Below are 8,999 nucleotides of genomic sequence, written 5' to 3'. Positions count from 1 at the left end.
CATTACATAATCAAATAATATGATACAAATTAGAAAAGAATCAAAATTATTTTATTCACTTTAAAAACACTTTTCATGATAGAATTAATGTATCTATCAATGATGCATTGTTGAAACTTGAACATATATACATATATATATATATATATATATATACATATATATATATATATATATATATATATATATATATAAACCTTTGGGATTAATACTATAAACCCAAGGGTTTATTAACATTATTAACTCAAGGGATTATTAAACCCAAGGGATTGTAAACCCAAGAGATTAATAAACCCAAGGGGCTATTAATATTATTAACCGAAGGAATTAACAAACCCAAAATAATAACATTATAAACCCTTAAGATTCATATTATAAATCCAAGAGATTATTAATATTATAAACCAAGGGATTAATAAACTAAAGGATAGATATTTGAAACCCAAGAGGTTATTAATATTAAAATTCAACGAATTATCAGTATTATAAACCCAATGAATCAATAAACCCAAGGGATTAATACTATAAACCCAATGGATTTTAAAATTAAGGGATTAATATTAAAAACCCTAAGATTAATATATGAAATCTAAGACTAATATTATAAACCCTATTATATTATTAGACATATTAGGGATTAATATCATAAACCGATAGGATTAATAAATCCAAGGGATTACTGATATTATAAAACCATGGTACTAATAATATTATAAAATTAAGAGATTAATAAACACAAGGAATCAATATTATAAATCCAGTGGACTAATAATATTATAAATTCAAGGGATTAATAAACCAAAGGGATCAATATTATAAAGCCAACAATGTTATAGACATATTTGGGCACTGCAACCCCAGTCTCATATGTCCATAAACAAAGGGCTTCTAAACCCCTAAAAGTGTTGTTTCATACCCTAAAGAAACAAGGTTAGTTGGCTACATCATTTCCCATAAGTTCTCCTTGAAAAACTGCTCAGATCTAGTCAAAATTGGACCATACAGACTGCTCCATGCTGAGGGTGTGATGCATCTCACCTGTTACACACGAGGGGTGCGATGCATACTGAAAATCCCTTCTGTAGGGTGCGATGAGCGAGAGCAGACAAATGGCAGAAGCAGTTTGCTAGGTGGAAACTCAAAGAATCTTCTAGAACCTGCTCATATGACACTTACCTCTCTGAATTTGCCCAGGGATGAGTAAGAGATCATGAAATCTCCAAGTGGAACCAAGAACTATTAGTGAAATGACACTAATCAAAATCCTAGAAGCTGACTCACTCTCCTGCAAACATCTATATATGGATCCCTCATCCCAGAGATCCAAAGGCTGGAATTTGATAATTTGCAAGGAAGTGCTATTGGTTTCTCTTTGAGACATTGTATTATTGGGTGATCTTTCTTTGTATGAGGTGAAGAGGGCTTTCATGCTGGGAGGATGATGTTGGATCAGACAGCTTGGTTGTAATCCTCTCTTCTACTACTTCTATTAATAAAGCTATTTGTGTTTTCCTCCATATGCTTGTATATCTCTGAATCTTGTATTTGCATATGCATTTGTATGGTTAATGTACATCTGATCCTACATTGCTTATGGTTATAGATCTCTATTCTTTGATGGCATTTTGCTACTTTGACTCTACAGGTGTTCTTTGAAGTGGGACAAGTGAGAAAGGAGTGGAAAAAGCTCTATCAAAGGAGAGAGGGAACAAGCAACGAGACTAGCGAAAGACTGAGGTTGGTACTCTCTACTTCTCTCTCATCTATCTCTCATAAAGGAAAACACAAGTAACTTTAGTTTTTTTGTTTCTAAGATAGCTACTCGTCTTAGTGGGACTAGCAGCTCTGAGCGAATAGTTTGTTTGTTTTGTTACTGTTGTTTACTTTATAGACTACAGACAAAGCCTGAAGTTAAGCCAGCTAGCCTTCGAATTGCTTTTGCTATGCAACTGCAAAGTAGATCAACGCTGCTTCAGTCAATCTTCGGGTTGGTTTATGAACTGAACATCTGACTTGCAAACATCCTAAGTGCCCTGATGGTAGCTCAAATAACCTCATTAGATTAACCCATATACTTTGTTTTTACTTACATTCATTAGATCATCCTAAATCCCTGAACTTAGATACAAAATGTGAGTGAAAACCAAGCTTAGTCTCATCCCTGGACCATCACACTGTCTCTCATTGGAAATCTGAATGCATCGCACCTCTCGTGTGTTACAAGTGAGATGCATCCCTGTTTCCTTATGTTACAAGTGCGATGATTGAGTAAGACTGTTTCTGCCTCTAGATTTTGGTTTTTTCTTCATTGTCTTCAGCTTTATTCAGTAGTTTTGTTGTATATGATCAGTACATCACTGTTGAAACCATCTTCCTTTGCATTATTCAGCCTCTAATGATAAGGAATTGTGAATTTTTTTTTATGTATTTTTCATCATTTACAGTTCTCCTTAGAAAATAGTAGCTTAATCAAATTGTCGTCTTTTGATTTGAAAGTGTCGCAAGTGTCGTTTTCAGTCAAGAAAAAGAGTGTCGTAAAGCATTCCTCTTTTAGATAGTCGATTACACTTTTTCCATTGTATTAGATTTGAATTAATAGTACTTCAAGTGTCGAAATCAATTTTAAATTCGAAATCGCAAAGTGTCATCTTAGCCTTCCTTTCATTTTTTGAATTTGAAATCGCAAAGTGTCGTCTTAGTCTTCCTTTTGTTTTTTTGAATTCGAAATCACAAAGTGTCATATTAAGCCTTCCTTTCGTTTTTTGAAGAGAAAATTGTTAGTACTGTCGCTTTGAAAGAAAATAATTCAGATCTGTACTTAGTTTTCTTTTGTCATTCTCACATTAAGGAAACTGAAAAACAATACATGCATGTGCATTTGCCTTTAGACTGCATGCTATAATTGATTTAAGAATAGTGCATCTAGTGTGTGCTCTCTGCTCTATGTTGAAAGAATTTCAATTCGCTTTCCTTAGTAGCTAGGATTTTTTATTGCAAAAAGAAAGTAAACGATTGTTTATCATCTTAGATTTCATATTTAAGAGTTGTATATCTACATCATGCGGTGAACCTTAAAGGCAAACTTCTTAAGAAAGATCAACTATAAAATAACCTCAATGAACATAAAAATGCTTTGGAACCTAACGCACAACATCTAGAAGTATTGGTTAGAGACATATTCCAGTGTCGTGAAGCCTGGTAACTATCACTTTCATCGTAGGTTGGGTGATTCCTCCTCTTTGAGACGACAAGTGCCAGTACGGACTTTTTCTCCCATGTACCATCGAGTATATATTGGGAAACAACAATAGGCTACATCCTTTATCCTTAGGAAGTTGTGTCTGTCGCCCTATCGATTGTAATGCACTGAACACAGCATTCGGGAAGATTGACTGCCGTGCTGTAAAAAGTATTCTGCAGTTTTGCGATTGGTTTGGTAATCCCTCTGTCTAGATTTCTAGAGTTGTCACTTTCATTCCTTTTCAAACTCCTTAAAGAAAAGGTCCATCTGAGCACTTGTCACTTCAGGCTCATTAAAAATCCAAGGTGACTAGAGTCATCTTTAGCTTTTTCTCGACTCTTAAAATTTGAAAAAGAAAGTTGTGTCAAAGCGTCATAAAATTTATTTTAATTGGAATAACGTCATTGTTCCCTCGTTGGTCTTAGGTTGAGAAAATGGAGTCTACTAATCAAGGATTTCCCCTTGGGGGAAATCCTAGTCCCTTCTCCTCTTGGGGGGATGTTGGTGCTCCACACATGGCCACATTGTCCCTTCCAGGACTCACAATTGGCCTACCAGTATGGATTTTCTCGACCTCTGTCGTTCAAAACACTGCAATTCCTCAGCAATCAAATCAGCAACCAGATGATCCTGAAGTCGCTCCCCCACCTTCTACTTCATTTGTTTCTCCCTCTCCTTCTTCCTCTTCACTTGGTGAAACTAGTAACACTAAAAACCAAGTAACTGAGAAGAAGAAGAAAGGGAAGGAGAAGAAGAAGAAGAAGCCAACGGCGAAAGGGGGCAACCATGCATTGTCTGGCGAAAATCCACACACTGCACAATCCAAACCTAAATCTCCATGTGTCATTTGCAAGGGAGACCACTATCATCAAGATTGTCCCTGCATCCCGTGGATCTTGAGGGACTGGTCTCCCCGCTTGCACAATCCAGTGTCTTCAACCTCTGACGATCATGTTGAGAGCGCACCATCAACTAGTGAAAACGAAGCCAATGGAAAGAAAGGAAGATCTAAATTTCCTTGTAGACTGTGTGAAGGTGATCATGTCCTCCACCATTGTCCTTTTCTAGACGAAGCTAAAAGATTATTGGATAACCGTCCTGCTTCACTGCAGCGACTTCCTCCTTAATACAAGAAGCTCTTTCCGAGTCCATCGCTAGTTCAAAATCCGACTGACACACCGTTGTTGTTGGTAGAAGCACCTATCATTAAATATAAACCCTCTGATTCCACACCGGACCAAATTCAACAGGTCAAGATGGCAGTCGACCCAACCTTGTCTTCAGAAGGTCCACCTTTAGATGATACTGTCACCAAAGAGAATGAGAACAACACCATTCAAATTCTTTTCGTTAACACAGAATCCGATGAACATGGGGGAAATCTACCTGTTCCTTTACCGCAGGAAGGAAGTTTGTCAGAGATTTATCCAGCCGTTTATTTGGTCCCTCCTCCAAGCAATCTAGTCGTTTCCTTCTATTGGAATCTACTAGGGAGACCCCGCCTACCATCTAATGTACCATTCTGAATCATAGTACAAGCTTACAGAATGATCATGGTTGGTACTATCATAGATGAAGGGGCTTCTGTGAGTATCCTTTCCTCAACTTCTTGGAAATCGATTGGTTTGCCATTGCTTCTGCCTGAGATTCGAAGTCTGACAGGCTTCAACAGAGGAACCAGTCAACTGTTGGGGATCCTTCCAAATTTTCCTATAACTTTGAGAAGGAAAACCGTTAATCTAAATGTGATGGTAGTCCAAGGGCCTCTAGATTACAATCTAGTCCTTGGGCATGACTACATTTATAGCATGCGAGCTATTGTTTCCTCACTCTTTCGAGTGATGTGTTTTCCACATGAAGGCAGAGCGGTCCACCTAGTTGACCAGCTTTCATTCCCTGGTTCAAACATAGCTATTAGTCAAATGAAATCCCTAACTAGTCTTTTTGCACAAGGAATGTCTTATCAATCTCCAGTCCGTCCACCTGATGAGCGCGATTGATTCAATGATTGTGACTAAAACCCAGGAGGCATGCGCCCTGGTCTGCTTCGGCAGGAAAACCCCAGTTATAAGGTAGGTTTCTGCATAGGATATATGACTAGTCTGACTATCTTGTCCGTTTAGGAAAATGGATTTAGACTGGAAAAGGATTCCCCCGTCAAAGGTTAGGTGATTGGAACTAGAATCACCTTCTTCCATTTTGATGGACAAAGCCAAGGAAGTGTTTTGTCTACTACGCGGACGGAACAATCTTGATAATGCAAGAACTTCTGTATGGTAACCTGGAAACTCGACTTATACCTGGGGGCATGCAAAAAAAATTTCATACAAGTGAAAAGAGACCTTTTATTCTCTTAGTTTGTAGGCCCTCAACCTTTTAAACTCGTAGGTTGGTCGTTCCTAGCTTCCATACGAAAAGGCTCCGGAGGAAAGTTTCAAATGGGGCAAGCTCCCTAAAAAATGAACCTATTGATGAGACATCCTTATTATACGACTGGCACGAGCAGTTTTACGTGAAGTTCAAGCTTGTTAAAAAAAATAAACCTAGCAATGAGCAAATGTTCCCCCAGAGTTTAAGCTCATTAAGAAATGAACCCACTTTCAGTAAATAATCTTTGTGATCACATAATTATTAGCTTTTGAACCTTGGTTGTGTTCTTACCATCACCTCCACTCTTTTTTAGCCAATCATACGCCTCCATTTGATTGTTTACCCCTTTTGAGGAACAACTGTGGCGAGTGATTCTATTAGCCACCTTCTTTACACTGCCATGATTGAAAAGTTCCAAACCTTACCTAGAACTAGTTGCTATCCAAAAACATCACTCGTTCCTCAAAAAAATGAGTCTCCTTTAAGCTCTTTTCATCTGACTCGTAAAATATGAAAATATTGCCGAGCAATTGGCCTCTCTAGCTCGTTAAAGCAATCAGAAGTGTCATCCCTCCTCTAGATTTTAATCTTTTTGGACCTGAGGGATCATTACACAAAAAGATCGAGCATTTGTCTTGTTCGACTCATTAAAACTATCAAAAAGTCATCCCTTTCGTATTATTTTATACTTTTTCGGACTTAAGGGATTATATTACGAAAAAGGACTACTGGAGTTGCCTTTCCGTCTCTTTTTAGACTCTCTAAAATTGAAAAGGACCGAGTTATCTTTGTCATTAAACTTGTTAAAACAATAACGACAAACTTTTCCATGCAAACAAGAGCGAGTTTCACTGTCACTAGGCTCGTTAAAACATAGAGACAGGTTTGCCTGAAGGGAAAATTATAGAACAAACATATGTTATCCTCCTCAAGCTTGACAAAAATAAAGAGGTACTGGTCAACAATGACTAGGGAAAAAGGGAAGAAAACTTGAATAACTTCATTGGTAGCAGGTCGCTCTTGAACATGACACTTTCACTCCATCACCATGATTGAGTCGGGTTGGGTTATTCCGTTCGCCGGTCATATCACCATTGGTCCTTCGTACCATCCATCTTGGGGTTAACGCTACCAATCCATTTCAGTGTCGCCAACATGTTCAAGAGAAGTCGCTCAGAGAATTCACCAACCCGGGTAATGCCTCATCCACTGCAATACCTTCACTCTCCATTTTTCATGACCACCACCTTGAACCTTGTATCATCAGATCATTTTCACCTCCAAAAAATCATTTGCTCCATTCCATGTCGTAGATGTGGGATTCATTAAGGCCCTCGTACGACGGGTCACTTCTTATCGACATCAACTCATTATCCAAGAAGTTGACTTAGGAACAACTCTTTCAGTACTTTGAAGCTTGGATGCCTCAATGGCAAGTTTCTCACTTCCGGCAACAGGTTTATATCAATGGCCTTCGACCGAAATATTTTGTGTGGTGTTCGACATCAACTCATGTATTCGCACCACGTGATTGTACTGCAGTACCTTGAGGGTCGTTATCATTATCAATGATTCCTCTCGTGCCAGTTAATAGCTTACATCATTGGCTAGTAATCAGGCGATGTCTTTCCATGTTCGACATCAGAACATATTTTCACATGGATCGACTTGTACTTCGGGGGAAGATTGAACGAGTTTGAAGACCTCGAATCTAGTTTCATCCATTCAGGCTGTGATATATTCAGGAAAATAAAGACATCAAATGTATATCATTGCTACAAAGATAATCATCGAAACCAAGGGATGATGGCTCTACCAGAATCATCAGTATTCCACACAGACGATTGTTTGTCGTATGTACATGAATATGAATTTATAAAGCTGAGCATGGGAATGCCCGCCTCAACTAGATCATGAATATATTATGAAGATAATATATTGTATTGTATCTTATTACAGGTCACCTTCCAGTTCGAAAAACCTCGGATCCTCATAGTAAAGCATTTCACCCAACTTCAGAAGATTTATGACCTCATGCTTTAGGGGGGAACTATTATAGACATATTTGGGCACTGCAACCCCAATATCATATGTCCATAAACCAAGGGCTTCTAAACCCCTAAAAGTGTTGTTTCATACCCTAAAGGAACAAGGTCAGTTGATTACATCATTTCCCAGAAGTTCTCCCTGAAAAACTGCTCAGAACTGCTCAGAAATGGACCATACAGACTGCTCCATGCTAAGGTTGTGATGCATTTCACCTGTTACACATGGGGGTGCGATGCATACTGAAAAGCCCTTCTATAGGGTGCAATGAGTGAGAGCAGACAAATGGCAAAAGTAGTTTGCTAGGTGGAAACTCAAAGAATCTTCTATAAACTGCTCATATGACACTTGTCTCTCTAAATTTGCCCAGGGATGAGTAAGATATCATGAAATCTCCAAGTGGAACCAAGAACTATTAGTGAAATGACACTAATCAAAATCCCAGAAGCTAACTCACTCTCCTGCAAACATCTATATATGGATCCCTCATCCCAGAGATCCAAAGGCTGGAATTTGGTAATTTGCAAGGAAGTGATATTGGCTTCTCTTTGAGACATTGTATTGTTGGGTGATCTTGCTTTGTATGAGGTGAAGAGGGCTTTCATGCTGGGAGGATGATGCCGGATCAGACAGCTTGGTTGTAATCCTCTCTTCTACTACTTCTATCAATAAAGCTATTTGAGTTTTCCTCCATATGCTTGTATATCTTTGAATCTTGTATTTGTATATGCATTTATATGGTTAATGTACATCTGATCCTACATTGCTTATGGCTATAGATCTCTATGCTTTGATGGTATGTTGCTACTTTGACTCTACAGATGTTCTTTGAAGCGGGACAAACGAGAAAGGAGTGGCGAAAGATCTATCAAAGGAGAGAGGGAACAAGCAAGGAGACTAGCGAAAGACTGAGGTTGGTACTCACTGCTTCTCTCTCATCTATCTCCCATAAAGGAAAACACAAGTAACTTTAGTTTGTTTGTTTCTAAGATAGATACTCGTCTTAGTGGGACTAGCAGTTTTGAATGGCCACTAGATTTCCCGATAACAAACAGATAATAAACTAAAGGGAATAATACTAAACCATATGATTTATAATATAAATGCATGGGACTATAAACCCTAAGATTAATGTTATAAACACAATTTATTAAAAATGCTAGGATTAATATTATAAACCCTACAATTATAAACCTTAAGATTATAAACCCTAAAGCCACTATTATAAACCAGAATAAACCGTAAACCTTAAACCCAATATTATAAGCGAGAATATTAAATTCTAATTTACTCAATATCCCAATGTAACATTAAATAAATTTCAATGTAATGTATCATTGTA

Source organism: Pinus tabuliformis, chromosome 5_1 (genome assembly GCF_031772625.1).
Source record: "Pinus tabuliformis cultivar Carrire ecotype Pingquan chromosome 5_1, CPIR1, whole genome shotgun sequence".
Classification (NCBI taxonomy): Eukaryota; Viridiplantae; Streptophyta; class Pinopsida; order Pinales; family Pinaceae; genus Pinus; species Pinus tabuliformis.
The sequence above is the reverse complement of the archived record's forward strand: the minus strand, read 5'-3'. Positions refer to the sequence as shown.